Here is a 14,206-nt window from a genome sequence, read left to right on the forward strand (position 1 = left end):
ACTAATCAATGTTTACACGTGCGGCACACTCACACAGTCACATCTGGATGATGCGTTGAGTCTGGGACAGCGTGGCACAGCTGCCCTTAAGGAGGTGCAGGCCAGTGGATCCAGCTGCTGCCACGCTGCATGAAGCATCTGGAAACATCTGGAGGGACAAGCTCATCGTTGAGCTCACAAACACTCCGGGGCTGAAGGTCTTGAGGAAAAAGGGGTTTCTTTTGAGCTTTTGTTTCACACATAACACACACACACACACACATGGAGCACTATATGGCAAGCAAAGTGTGTTTAACGCACAACTCTCCTTCAACTCACTGTAGAGACACAAATGACAACGACAGGAGAGACTGAGGTTAGTGTAGATTGGTTAGTTTGACAACTTTTGGTAGCAGTCTTGTGTTTTTTTAAACACTATTCATTTAAAAAATGTTGGTTGGTTAAATAATTGCATTTGCTCTAAATACACATGAAAAACAAACACATGATTTTCAACCAGGAGACCGGTGATGGAGGTTGGTGTCCCAAGTTTTTTTTTTTAAATTAAGCGATGTGTCTTCCGTTTGTATGTTACGTTGTTTACGTTTTACTTTAGTTTGAAGCCCAACAATTATATTTTTCCTAAGCCTAACTAAGTGGTTTTGTGGCGTCCGTTTCGCGGTAACATTAAAATGTCCTTAAAATATCATTCTACTTACGCACCTTCCAATGGGATCTTCGTAGATTTTTTATGAAACAACTGACTCTGCTGTAAGTGCAGAAGTCTTGTGCAATAATCTGTAATATCACCTAAAAATCAAAACACGTTCACATTTCTGCAACATAAAGATCACTCTCAACAATCTTTTTTTCTACACACCTGCGATGGCTTTCACTGAACCTGAACTTCGACTCTGCTGTTCTTGCTATTCTGTATCTTCTGTTCTACTTAATGGTTCAAACAGCACATATGCTCATCTAACCTCCTGTACCCTGGCAGACACAGGAACAGCATCAGACAGTACGTTGTCAGTTACAGGAGGCTATATACAGATAGATTTAGTCCATTTACAACTAGATAAACAACATATTAAAATGTCCCTATAGAGTATTTCCAGAACATTTGAAATCCTATTCTTTAAAACTGGACTGGCAGTGTATTAAAATAGGGGAGAATCCTGTAAAAATAAGTAACACTGCAAATCTTGTTAACATGAGCATTTGTTTTGTTTTACTACAAACATAAATCCTGTCTGAATGTGAGAAAGGCCTTCTGACAGGTAGGCCCTCTGCTGCAGAGCGGCCTCCAGACAGCAGGAAAGTTACGGGAACCGTCTGATTATAATGGAATCAATAACAAAACAAAAGCTCATGTCTGGGAGGAAAATCGTGGGAAGTGCCGCCGAGGGCCTGATTAGCATTCTGTATTGCGAGTCCCAGTGGGCCGTCTCCTGGAGCCCCCCAACCCAGAAGTGAAGAATGGCTGCAAGGGAGGGGCGGGGGGGCAGAGATGGAAGAGAGGTTGCAGAGGGCCAGACGGGGGATGCGGAAAGTCAAGGAAGACAGCTTAACAAAGACAAGCGCAGTGCTGCGGGGGGAGGCGCGGGAGGGCTCGAGGCTGCCACCGTGAAATCAGGCGGTGTGAGGGAACTGGGTTCAAGTTCAACGGCAAATCCTCGTCTGCATGATGAGGTGATGAATACGAAATGCCTCTGAAAGAATCCTGTTTGATGAACATGCCACAGAAGTCTCACCGGAGAGGAAACTGATGCGAGTGGTCACTTCAGATTCATCATCTCGAGTCTCTGAATCTGAAGGTCAAATTTCATTTCATACTTTATTTGAATGCAGCAGATTCAGATTCACAGGACTGACGATACAAAAAGTAGGCCTGCAAGTAACTACTTTCATTATCATTAATCTCAATGAATAGATTATTAATTTAAAACATCTGTCACATTTTCCTGAAGCTTAAGTTGCAATCTTCCAATTGCTTATTTCGTTTTGAGCAGCAGTCCAAAAGAAAAAAGAAAGCGGGAGAAACTGGAACTACATTGAACGTTTGTTTTTTTTTGCTGGAAAAAAACCCAACATAAAATTGATAATCTATACCAATTAATCAGTTAATTGTTTCAGATCTAAACAAAAGTCCATTCAATATTTAAGAAATACTTAACTATGAAAGATCTTCCCTTCAGTTATCTGGCATTTGTGGAGATGTAATCTCCACAAATGCCAGAGACAGTAATTGTCTTGAGTATGTGGGAATTGGGACTGCGCCTCACTTGTTTCATACCAACCAAAATACAAGTATAGCTGTAGCACTGTACATGTGTCAAGTTTCTTTATGTATATTCTTATTTAGACACAGTATAATTAAGAGTAATAACCTTTTGATAATACATTCTTGTTGGATTTCACGACGGTACTCCTTCACTTCTCCATCTTTAGAAATGTTGACATTTAACGTATTTGTGGTTTCCAAGACATCTGAACTCTTTTTTATCCCGCATGATAAGAAAAGACTGAAGAAATGTTTCCTTTTTACAGGGTATGCTTAACATTATAACATTTTATAATTTTAGGCTGCATTGTATTTAGCCAAAGTTAATGTAAAGATTATTATGTTTGAACAGGATTTATCATTCACCCCCTTTTTTTTAAATGAACAAGAGGGTTTCAGCCAAAATGATGTTGCGCTCATGTGAATAAACTGCATTGCTTACAATAAGAATCAAACACAAACATCTAGTTTTAAGAAGTGAACTTGTCTGGCTATAGAAGGTGCCGACTCACAGAAAGTTGAGATCTTAAACCACTGATGAAATAACAATCCTGACATGAAGAGTTCTGACCTCAGGTCAGACGGACAATGGTCACTTCCTCTTTAATTCACCACCTCTCCACACACAATTGACCTTTTGAATGTGTGTGTGTGTGTGTGTTTTGCTCTGTGTGACCGTCTTCGATGGCCTTTTAAATCCACAAGTTGCTTGACCTTTGATCCCTCTGATTGTTGTAGTGTGTCCTCGCAGGCCGCTGGGATTTCTCATAAAGACACCTGCGACATCATGCTGGTTATTTTTTTACAAAGACACACCCTCCTTAGCTAATACCAATAGTTCTTGCTAAATATGGGCAGTCAGTGGTGGAGGAAGTACTCAGATCCCATACTCAAGTTAAAGTACCAATACCACCATGTAGAAATAGCATCAAAAGTAAAAGTACATTTTTATGAAATATGTTTTTTGTGATTATTATACAAGACATTATATGGGGAAAAGCTGACGGGTATAAATGTTTTTTCATATGAAGTGTCATTGAAGTAACCATAGTAACTACAGATGTTAAATAAATGCAGTGTCGTAAAAAGTACAATATTTCAAATGGAAATGGTACGTAAGAATGAGGAGGGGGGGGGGGGGTGTCAAAGACGGATAAAGAGGTTGTTGACCTGCTGGTTTGTGGAGTTTAACCTCTTGGCCTCCTTTTTGATGAGAGCTGAGAGGTCGTGACTCAGTCAGGAGGGGAGGAGGGGACAGACAGGAGGACGAAGTGTGTCGTCCAGCCCCACCAAGCCACGGAAATCTATTTCTACAGTTGTGCGCACAGACAGACACACATCCCAAAACATGATGGCTAATTCCTAAGAAATATGCAAAAACGGTGCAGACTGATCACACAGTTTTTAAAAGAATCTCTCAACTTATCCTTCTGGTCACATAATCACAGATTGTTCCGCTCATAAATGCGTGACAGAGATCATGCATGGGAATGCTCAGTTGAACCTCTTTACACAAATGAACATTGTCTGAAATTTTCCTCTTCTGTATAAAAGTCATCCACTCGCTGGTTTCCCACAAAAACAGTCTAGTGGGTGCTATTGAACGTTTTGTGAATTCTCCCTCAACTCTCCCACAACGTTGACAGTGGGGCGGCGAGCTCGATGGGAAAACAATATCTTATGGATTGCGATATAAAACCAATCCGTCCAGACGAAGACACAGGCACAAAACATGGCTAGAAATCAGCCATGAGTATGTCATGGCACGTTGGAGGGTCTGACTACTTAATTAGACATATAAAAAGGCCGGGTCAGACGGAGCAGACAGGCAAAGAAAGGCAGGCGAGATGAGGCCCTTCAAACTGTCTGCGTCACACTGTGGGTGTGTGTGTCTGTGTGTGGGTGTGTGTGTGTGGGTGTGTGTGTCTGGGTGGTGCTGTGAGAAAGTGTGTACCCGTGTCGTTTGCATGTCTGAGTCTCGGCTGCGTGTAGAAATGTGTCTGTGTGTTTGTGTAATCGTGTGAACACATTTGAGGTATAAAAATCTTCCCTCCAAAACCCACAAAGACACCAGATAAACAAGATCGACTAAATCCGGGAAAGCAACGAAGGTTTTGATTCAGTCGAAGAAGATGCCTTACTTTCCTCCTATTTTTTTTTCGAAATGGAACAAAAGGAAGCTGTCTGTACTCTTCCATGGCATAAGGGCATAAATCATGCATGCAAATTATACATTTAGGGGAACAATTTCCTAATTTCCTAATTCAAATGCACAAATGATCAAGAAATACTATAGACTGTGTACAAAACCACTCAGAAGTCTAGACTCCAACATGATTAATAGACCAGAAAAGCAGAAAATGCATACCTTTGCTTCATGAAGTGATCTTTTGCCATACTTTCCTCTAAATAAATTATTAATATGTTACAAGGTTAAAAACACATACGCTGTGGTGACGAGGGGTCGTTAGCAAACATTGTTTTGGCACTAGGGGTCACGAGCCAAAAACATTGGGAAACATAGAAAGTGCAAAATGTTTTGATTCCTAAAAAAAATGCCTCCACCGTTTTATTAAACAGCTAAATAAGACCACTGTCATTTCAATATTGACAATATCATAATTCATGACGAGAGTTTTGCACGTACCACACAATATGGTACATCATTTGAATGTTGGACAATAAATTAACCAACTGTACATCGATCAGCAGTAAAACTATTTCAGCGGAGAGATAGAAATGTCTAATAACGTAACGTACTTACCCTCCCTAACAGCAAGGTAACACAACAAGCTTGGTTCAAATGGAGCTCCCACATTCTTCGGTTTCATTTGTTCTCACATTGTTTCTCTCATTTCGACACAGCACCCTCTGCAGGTTACCAAATATTACTTGACTGCTTTCCAGAAATAAAGGGTTTTATCTGCTGTTAATCTGCATTGTGTATGCATGCATGTGTCTGCTCGCGCCTGTCTGGCCTCTAAGATGTTTAAACTATGTGAAGTATATAAGAGCCTGAAGAATGTGCCTCAGTAAGTCATTACTGGTCAAAACAAGTCAGAACCACTTATAATAATCACTTATTCTTACTCACTCATTGTTGCCTCTGAGCAGACAGGGCCCAGTCAATCTGAACTGGAGTCTGTGGGTGAGAACCGACTGGGAACTCGCCATCGCAGCTGCAGCTATTTGTTGTCTGCAAGACATAGAGGAGAGGTCGTAGGTCAAATACGTTCACAGGAACTGTGGGCTTTCACATGTTAATGCTCCGCTGCAGCACAAGAAACAACACCGAGAAGACACTGTTTGTGTCACAATCTCACATTTAATGGACATCTCTACTTAACTGGAGGACTTTGGGTTGACAAATGTTTAAAATTTGGGACGCATTTTAAAATGACATTAAAATATGGATGTGAAGAGAAAATAATGAACAAAAATGTCACCAGAAGCTTTGTCAAATGTGTTTTTGGAATAAATGTTTTAGATATTTTTATAATTAAGGAATGTGCTTTTACTCATCTACTGCACCTGAGAGCACTTTTAAAGCCTTGAACTTGTTTATTACCATTTAGTGGTACACTTCTACAACTTCAGAAGGAAATGTTGTACTTTTTAAAATTTATTATCATATAATAAACACAGTGGCCAATTACTTTAAATACTCATAATCACATTTTCTCAGTGACTTTCTTTTATAGTTTCAATCTTTTACTCAGGTAAGAAGAAGTTCTTATATTTTCACATCATGATATTGCAAGTGTTACATACGTAAAGGTCTTAATACTAATTCTACCACTGGTTGTATAACAAAAGCCTTTCCTGTTCTTAGATGAATGTTTTACATTTACGCTACTACAGAAGGTATTTTGCGAGGCCGGAACCGGATCAGAGTCCACTCGACCCCTATATCCAATTCATTTGATGAGTGCTGTACAGGCACGTTTCCTCAATTCTTCCATATCTCGTGTTAGATTGTAAAGTGTATTTCGGTTTCGTGACTAAAGACTGTGGAGCAGTCAAGGTATGCAGTGAGACTTCAATACTCGCACATCACAGTGTGTGTGCTGCTGTCAGAGGGTCTAAGATGATGAACATGGAATTGCAGGTTCAAGTCTTGCCACGTTCCAATCTCCCACTCAGGCCTCTACTGTCCACTATATGATAAAAACACATGACAAGAGAGATATGTTTCGGGGACAATGCTGCATCATCATCATCATCATCACACTGACAGTGGTTTGGATGTCACACCTCGGTTGATTGCTCCGTGGTCAGTGTCGAAGAACAGCCTCAAAAACATGAATGACACCAACACTCAACAACAATCCTCCGGTAGTGTTGCCCACATGTTCCCACCACACTGACTGAAACAGAGGAGGAATATTTTTAAAAGGAGGTAATGCAACTTCAGTTGGGAGCACCTCCAGCTGGAGCTTTGCAGCACAGCAGGGTCTGAGGCTCCAACATCATCATCAAACTCTCCTTCAAATCTCCTCCTGTGACCAAATGGCAGTAGGATTTCAACCTGAAGCAGATTTATTTGTTAGCCATTCATTTTGTAATTTTTTAGAAGGAATTGGTTAGGGTTGTGATGTTTTGCTTCATGTATTAAAATAAATGCTGTAGTTCACAGCTCCTAGTGGTTAACCTTTTTTATTTCTACAGACAACTTTGTTTTTGCTTTAAGAGCAAATTAGTCTCCAAGTAACAAAGAAGTAATAGTAACAACAACAGTAATGATAAGAAATTCAGCTTTATCTTGTCACTTATTCATTATACAATAAAGCAGTGTTTACCAACATGCAGTCAAGTAAAGCTCAGGGGGAATGAAATGATTTAAGAGATAAAGAAAAAAAACATTTCCGTTACACAAAAGTACTTTTGCTCTCCTGCCGGTAAAACATTATATAAAAAGAGAAATACTCAAGTTCCACATGGAATTAATTACTATAAACGCAAAAAAAAAAAATTGAATCTACGCCATAGCTAAGAACATATATTACCATTTACTGATATTAGCAATTGTTTGTAATGTTTTGGAAAAAACTACCAAGAAACTGTCAGTGTTGGTTTGTTTTAGTGAAGTGGTTCAATTATGTGATTTATTTTGATCACATGTTGCTGAATGATTGTTCCTGAAGTAAGAAAACTCCCACGAATAGTTTCCCATGCAGGCTGCCGCGTCCTCCATATTGTCTCTCCATGGGTTCAAATTTATAACCTATTTGTCTTTCTGTTTTCACACGGCTGCCTGTCGATCAGTCCTCCCACCCCCCAGCGCAAATTGCTGCAGTGTGAAAACAGCCACTCCCCGTGCCCTGTGGGTCTAATTGGCTCGGATTAAAGAAGCCATTATATCAGTGGAGCTGATCTGAAAGCTGAGCTGCTGCGCTGCAGGCAGCCCACACTTCCCATCACGCTGAGAAACCGATACAGCTGCTGCAGCTTCCACATGCACTCACTTTTTAAACACAGCACTCCTGATTGTGTAAACTGTGTGTGTGTGTGTGTGTGTGTGTGTGTGTATCGGATACAATGATCTGTGTTTGAGAACGTAATTACAATGTGCTTCATCACCACAACAACATGAGGTATTTGTTGTTGTGAGATGGTTTTATGGTCCAACAAAATGGGGAGAATGAAATGTTACGTGCCCACGGTAAATTGGTCTGATTAATTACTTCAGTTGTAAGTTTGAACTTACTGTTTTGTGGAAGAAAAAGAAGAAGAAGAATCCTTCTACTCAAACATTAACCAAAATAGTTTCAGATGTGTGAAGAACATAATACGAAGTAATGAATCATAAAGTGGTTTTACTCTTGACCATTTACTGTAACCCTGTGTAAAATGGCTGATATATAACAAGAACTATACATCTAAGGTAGGTAGAACCAGTGTTTCATTCAGTGAAGATTGTAGTGACGATTATTATCAACAGCATTTGGTAATGTTTTGTGCTCATGTAAAATATATATCAGCTGATGTATCATGATTTGATTTGATGTGTAAAATATCAATATCAATCTTGGATCAGTTACTAGTATAGGATCCAACAGATTGAACCTGAAGGGAAAAACATTAACTCATTTAAATCAACAAAAAATACAGAGAAACAAAATAAGTTTCAAAATACTGCCAAAAAAGAAAATGTCAGAAACATTTGTAGTAATAATATTCAATATTTTATATTACAAATAAGAAAGAAGATAACAAAAGAAAATGCATCAACCACATTGACTATATTAGTGTTTGTTCTCCATTCTATATTTTCTCAGCTTTCTTTGTGGAGACGTTGGTGAACTGTATCTTCCTCTTATTTCCCTATAAAATCACTGTAAGTTAGTGAGTAGAAGGTTTAAAAGTAAATAATGTGTGGTTTCTTGTATTCATTTCTCCCAAAGACATTTTGAATTTGGAAAGTTTTTCCAGTGAAGTTCCTCAGAATGTGGAGAACAAAAAGCTCCTGAGAAGATCACGTGCAGCTCCTGCTGTTCCTTAACGTTGTGGTAAAGTTATGTTTACATAATAGATCTTCATTTTTAAATTATTACATCATTTTAAAAATGTCAAATTCATAATAGTTTTTTCAAGCATGTATAGACTTTAATTGTTTGGTAATCTCATGACTTTTAACAGAGATATGTGAATGCAAGATCCTTGAATTTCCTTAGAACAATCACACATTTCCCTCGTGATTTGGACAAACACTTTGCGTTTGTCCAAATCACGAGCGACGGAAGAAGCCACAAAGGTTGTTTGTACCCCAGTGAGCGTTGGCCGTGGGGTGAAGGGTTGTGGGTAAAGCTCACTGTTGAGGTTCCCAGCCAACTCGGCACGCCTTTTCTACTTCTCCTCACCCTTCTGTCTTTTCACTGTGTGGACTAACACATCTTGTGAAGGGTTGCACTATTGTCAAATTATGAAATGTATGTTCAAACATCGTTTTCTGTTTCCTATAAAGATCTCTCCATTTCGCCTCGCATCAACTCAAACTGTTTGCTTTTTTCCCCCCAGTAGATAGATAGTCTTAGATTTAAAAGATAATTGCACTGCCTTGTTTTAGGCAGGAACACAAATAGAGACAAAAAGAGTGAGAATAAAGTGATGATAAAGAAATATCAGCAGTTCCACTTGACTCAACTGATTAACTTATCAACTTAGCTAAAGACATTTTATAAAATAATCTATAAATCAAAGAAATCACCGATAAAATGATCCATAATGGAAAAATCATTAGTGGCAGCTCTAACAACACTGCCAACATTATTGCTCACTCCTTTTCATTCCCTACACCTCCCTCCTGCCCCTGCAGTTCACACCAGTGGTCATTTTAGGGTGTCAAGGGCCTCGCACTTGGGGTTTTGAGAGGTGGGCCCTCAATTAGTGAGCCACGCGTCCTTTGGAAGAAAGAGGAACTCCGTGAGGAGTCCTTAACGACTGGCCTCTGTTCACTCTGCTCTGACCCCGTGACCTTGGGGTCACAGGCCACAATACACTCCCATCTGGGACTGTGTTATCGCTTCTATGGCGAAGGGTACGGACAGCAACCCTCTGCATTCAGGTCGAGCTGCGTGACGCTATTGAAGGCCTGAGAACGGCGGTCGTGCTCCAACACCTCTGTGAATATCCGCCCAGCTTTATGAATTCAACTTAACCCTCTGATCAGGTTCGAAATGTGGATCAGTCGTTTTTAATTGAGCTGGACCCGAAGGAAGAAAGGTTGCACACATATACTGCACACCAGGGTGCCTGGAGCGTCTATAATCCTGTATCTTGGGCCAATGACCAGCACTAATGTGGATCTGTTTTAGGGGAGAATGCCTTGCTCAATGGCACATTGCTGGGAAGGAATTCACCATTCACCCTCATGTGGAACTGCTCTCTGTTTTGGAATCTTGTATTAAGACGAGTGCACATGCAACATTTGAATGATCGAAAGGTTTTTGGCCAACACGAATGCTGATCCTAAACTCACTATTAAGTGATGACAATATTACACTAAATCAGTGGTGGAACGCAACCAAGTACATCCCCAAAGAACTGTACTTCAGTACAATTATTCTGAGGTACTTAAGCATTTCCATTTTCTGCTACATTATACTTCTATTTCACTAGATTTATTTACTTTAGTCACGTGTTGATTTCACCATGTATCTGTATGAATCTGGAAATAAATGATTCCGACGTAGGCAATTCTACATAATTAGTACTTGTATTCATTTATTTTTTTTAACTCACTTTTTATTTAGTGTTCAACAACATAACAATATGTATTTTCATACAGTCACTTTTTAAAATAAATTTCAGTTGTATGTCTTGGTACACATGATATTCAGGTACAGTGTACAACAAAAGAAGAACAACAAACGGTGCTCATTCCAAGAAAAGAAAAAAGAAAAAGAAGAAGCAGGGAAATAAGGATAATAATGAATAGATTGCATACAAAATAATTTAATACAAATAAAATAAATAATTTAAATAATAACTGTCCACTCCTGAGTGTAGTATTGTATGTGCTATATATGCTTTTATGATGTGTGTGTGCACAGAGAGAGTTAACGAGAGCAGTTCAACCAGAGGGCCGAGCAACATATAGTAATAACCCTCATTGTAATAATAATGCTGAGACAGGACCCCATCGTTTAGTAAAGATAGGCTTCTTGAGCCTTAATGAATATGTGATTCGCTCCATTTGATAGATGTCCCATACTTTTTGAATCCATATGTCGTATGTTGGGGGATCCGGTTTTAACCATCTGATGGTTATACCCTTCAATGCTGCTGTGAGTAGTATGTTTAGGAGGTATTTGTTGGCCCTCCCATCCAGGCCTTCAGGTATCGCTCCCAATATTGCTACTGTGGGGTCTTGTTGGATGTCCTTTATACTCATTAAATAACTGGTACAGGTGAACCAGTCCCATGTCTGAACACTTTCTAAAGCCTGTATCTAGATTGTTAGGTGTGAAGGTCTTCATAGATGCAATGCTTGTTAATAATGAAATGTCTGAATTTTGTTAAGAGTAATCTTAGTCCACTCTGCCACTTCTTTTATGGGCGCATCTAAAAAAAGCAAGATTTGTAAGGGCTCTGGGCATAAGTATTTCTCAATATGAACCCAGAGGTTTCATTTGTGCAGCCCAGAAGTCATATTTTAAATTTGGGAGTTTAAGGCTTCCATTTAGCTTAGATAGCTGTAATGTTTTAAGTCTAATTCTAGGATGCTTTTTTTGCCAGATAAATTTGGAAATTAGATTTTGGAATTTCTAAGGTAGCATCTGAAATAAGTAGAGAAGTCTGGGCCGGACATTCATGCCAATACTTTCAACACGACCGAGCAGGGACAAAGGGAGCGTACATCGTTCCAGGTCACTATCAATGCACCGAATTATTCTACTATATTGTTTTACCTGTATTTTAGCTATTCTTATTTATTTATTTTTAGCTTTTATGATGTTTTAATTATGTGAAGTGTCTTTGAGTATTATGAAAAGCGCTATATAAATTAAATGCATTATTCTTCTTATTATTATTATTACTATAATTGGCCTCATAAATTCTGTAAGGATGAGGGGATGTATATGCCAAGGTATTTTATACCGTCTTTTGACCATTTAAATCCACTTTGGACTTTTAAACTTCTTGAGATGTTTCCATTGACATCCACAGTCTGTTTTGTCCACATTTACCTTGTATCCTTGTACCAAATTTGAATCGTTTTAGTGTTTGGAATAAATATTGATACCCGGTCAAATGCTTTTTGAGCATCTAGAGACAAAATCATTGCTTCTACTTTCTCTTCTTTTTGATGGGATATTATGTTTAATAAGCGTCGTAAGTTATCGCCATAGTATCTTCCAGTGATAAATCCCGTCCGATCAGGATGGATGATTTTAGTGATTATATGATTAACTCTTCTTGCTAAGATTGCGGTTAGAATGTGCAGCTCCCCGTTGAGCAGCGATATCGGTCCATAGGATTGGCACTCTGCGGGGTCTTTTCCTTCTTACCACTACAGTTGCCTCAGCCCAAGACTGTGCCATGGTTTTAGATTCTTATGCATGGTGTTATTCTTTTAGCAACAGTGGTGATAAGATATCCTTGAAGGTTTTATAAAATTCATTAATATAGCCATCTGGTCCTGGGTTTTTAATATTTTTGAGCGTTGAGATCACCTGCTTGAGCTCCCATTCCTCAATAGGATTATCTAATTCCTGCGGATTCTGCTATTTTATCTGGTTTTGTAACAAACCTTGAATAGGACGTATGTCTGTTTGAATAGAAGGTGAAATCCCTGCTTCTCCATCTATCTACAAGGCCTGCTTCCAAGGATTGGTATTTGAGCATTCTACTCATTCTTGAGAGCGGAGCTTTAGGAGTCGGGTTGTCGGTCCATTAGTTGTGACATTACACAACTGAGGTCTCCTCCCATCAGTAGTAGCCCTGTACTATATTGTAGGATCTTATTGAACAATGTCCTGATAAAGCCAGGCTGGTCTTCATTAGGTGCATATACATTTGTGTATACTTCTGTTCCATCAATTAATGGATACTCCCTTTCTTCTCCCCGATCGGTGTGAAGGGTAATATAATTTTTTCTCAGGCTCTCCTTGGGATCTCTACGGCATCTACGTCATTGTGTACTTTAGCGATGATCACTTGTGGTTTCTCCCGGTCTCCTGGTGGCGGATGTGCAGTGCGATCGGTCAATCTTTGTGTCCCGGTCCATCTGTAGGACTTCTTTAATAACTTTGGCAACTGTTTTAGGGGAGCTGGAGTCCGGTTGTTCTTGAATGCCGGCTATTCGGATACCGTCTCATTCTCCCCTCCATATCCTCGCATCGGTCTTTTAAAGTTGTCACCTGTCTTTGAAGGCTGGTCATCGTATAGCTTCTTGTGCGGCCACCTCGTCGGACCATGTTGATAAGCCGCCCTTCATGTCTTGTATGTTGGCTTTCATGTGGTCTACTTCTGTTTGGATAGCGGTCGTGTTTTTAGCAATTTCGGATCGCACCGCTTGTAATTCAGACTTGAGGGCATTGAAATCTTCTGCTAGCGCATTTTTGAGTTCCTCCCTTATAACTTTAGAAATCTCTCCCTTTAGGGAAGATAAGATGTCCGCTTTCATCCGTTCAGTCATACCTAGGCTTTCACTGCGGGTGGGAGAGGGTTGGTCCGGGTTACCTGGTGGGAACTGCCTCGTGGTTCTTGTAGGCTCTGATGAGCTACCGCCGGATTTATATTTGTATTTTTTAAGCTTTTCTGCCATTCAAAAATGATGTAGCTTGCATAAGTCCCCTAGTGCTGTCCTCTGTGAGCTTTGAGGAAGGTATTCCTGAGATACTAGCTATCTGCACTGAAATTAGCGTCTTACTCGATATCTTGCTCACTAGCGCCCCCCTTGAAGTGTATTTTGACACCAATATCTTCCTTACATCTACTTGGGTGAATGGATGACTTCTTCCACCACTGCACCAGTGTTAATAATGCAGTTTGGTTCAGTTGGAGCCAAAAGCACTGTCATCAAATCCCTTACAATCCCAAACCTTAAGGATCGCCAATTGACAATCAGATAAAACTGAATGTTGGACATTGTTGCTTACATTTTTTTGCCTATTGCTATTCATTGATTATAAAAATGTATTGTACAATGCATAACTATTTGAAGTATTAGATTGTATGTGTAACCTGAGAGGTTCTTCTCATACAGCTGCAAGACAGACTTTGTAATGCCGTAATCATGGGCTTGTGTCTTACACAATAGAGAATAACGGCACATTCAAGTGAACGGTTAGTAAGTGGAGATACTATCAGGAAGGAAGTTGGAAAGTGTGTGGAGCAAAGGGTTGGCCTTGCAATAACGTGATTGTGTTCATTTAATACACAATAATAAGAGTCAATGCTGAAGTATGTGAGAAACAGAGGTAACACATATCTGCCATG

This window comes from Cyclopterus lumpus, chromosome 11 (assembly GCF_009769545.1).
Source record: "Cyclopterus lumpus isolate fCycLum1 chromosome 11, fCycLum1.pri, whole genome shotgun sequence".
NCBI classification, from domain to species: domain Eukaryota; kingdom Metazoa; phylum Chordata; class Actinopteri; order Perciformes; family Cyclopteridae; genus Cyclopterus; species Cyclopterus lumpus.